Raw genomic sequence first — 2023 nt, forward strand, 5'->3', positions numbered from 1 at the left:
GTTTTTATCTCCACCAGATAAATTAATATCACATTTCAATTAAATTAAACTTTTGATGTTTCCAAAACCATGACTACCAACGTGTTTACACTTTTCTCCTTATAGTGATATGATTTTCTCCTTTTCATTCATAACAATTCTCTTTTTTTGTCATCTTTTTATTTGCAAAGTTTTTTACAACTTTACAGAGGCAAAACTGACAAATAAAAATTATATCTGTAAGTGTACTGTGTAATGTGTATTCATTGTGAAATGATTACCACAATAAGGTTAATTAACACATTCATCACCTCACATTTTTATTTATTTTGATATGATGAAAACACATAAGATCTACTCTCTTGCAAATTTCAAGTACACGTTACAATATTTATTTTTTATTATTTATTTATTTATTTGTAGAGAAAGAGTGTGGGGGAGGGCAGAAGGAGACAGGGAGAGAGAGAATCCCAAGCAGGCTCCACACCCAGCACAGACTCCAGGGGCGTCTCGATCTTCCAACCTGAGGTCATGACCTGTAGCAACCAAGAGTTCTATGCTTAACCCAGTGAGGACCACATTACAGTATTTTTTTTTATTTTTGAGAAACTGCTTATTTTCCATCAACCTTCTTTCCATTTTGTTTGCTTTTGTGGAAAAGCAGTTGAAGACCACTCATTGGGTTGTTCCTACCCATTCTGTGGCCTGAGCAGTGGCAGCTGCAGACCAGTCTTCCGTGGCAGGCTGGGCGCTCCAGTCTTCAGCAGGGAACTGCTGACTAAGCACCGAGGGCACCTACTCAACCTCAGTATGAGTAGCAGTGAACTCGGGAGCTGGAACAGTTCATCCACCCTGAAATCCCTCCTTGGTCACAGAGTTCTCAGCAGCAACCTGCTCTTCTTTTCCAATCTCTTCAGGATCTCTTAGAAGTGGAGATCAGGCATGACCTCCCAGGGGTGCTGACGAGAAATGGTGTTACACATGCATTGAACTTCCCAGGCCAGCATACACACACATTAGGCTCACTGAGTGAGCTCCCTTGTGTAACAAGGGATGGCGATGTCCACGTAGTGAAGTGGAGAGTCTGTGTTACACAGAACGACGATAGGCAGGTTAACATAAGACGCCTCTGTAAGAAGCTGGTGGTCAGCCCTGGGATCAGTAACCACCAGCAGTCTCGGCTCTCCAAAGGCTGCCTTGATCTGGTTAGTGAAGCTTCCAGGAGTGAAGCCTCCACCAATGGGAGTGGTTCCTATAGCAGCAGCAAAATTCAGCACAGCTCGCTGGCCAGTATTCCTGGAGGATAGGACACTGACATCAGCTGGGCTTTCAAAAGCCACAATGGCACGAGCTGCCAGCAGAAGCTTCTCCCAGGTTCTCTTCAGATTATGATGTAGATGCCATCACTTTCCCTTTTGTAGCTGTACTGTTCCATTTGGACGTCAAGGTTGGTGCCACACAAGTGAGTCCCTGCTGCAGGGAATTTGAGGACATTCTACTCCTTCATTTGCAGGACATCAAGTGTTCCGGACATTGTGAAAGTTTCCCTTTAAGTTATGATGGGAACACAGAACACCACCATATGGACCCTTTCCTGGGTAGCACAGAAAATCCCACATTACAATATTTTTAACTATAGTCACCATGCTGTACTTTATATCCTCAGAATTTATTCCTCTTATAATTGAAAGTTTGTAGCTTTTTTTTTTTTTTACATATTTAGGGTAATTTTATTTTATTTTTTAAAAAATTTTAAGTTTTTATTTAAATTCTAGTTAGTTAACATATAGTGTAACATTCATTTCAGGAGAAAAATTAAGTGATTCATCACCTACATACAACACCCAGCACTCAACACAAGTGCCCTCCTTCATACCCATCACCCATTTAGCCCATCCCCTACCCACCTTCCTCCAGCAGCCCTCAGTTTGTTCTCTGTGGTTAACAGTCTCTCTTATGGTTTGCCTCCCTCTCTTTTAACGCCCTCTTTACCTATGTTCATCTGTTTTGTGTCCTGAATTCTACATGAGTGATTATATAGTAT

At 41.5% G+C, this 2023-nt stretch overlaps 1 pseudogene; it reads right to left on the reverse strand.

Annotated features, from left to right (window-relative positions):
• Positions 1 to 654: 654 nt before the first annotated feature.
• LOC123953237 lies at positions 655 to 1513 on the reverse strand (annotated as a pseudogene).
• Between the last annotated feature and the right edge of the window lie 510 nt (positions 1514 to 2023).

The sequence above is a fragment of the Meles meles genome, chromosome 1, assembly GCF_922984935.1.
Source record: "Meles meles chromosome 1, mMelMel3.1 paternal haplotype, whole genome shotgun sequence".
NCBI classification, from domain to species: Eukaryota; Metazoa; Chordata; class Mammalia; order Carnivora; family Mustelidae; genus Meles; species Meles meles.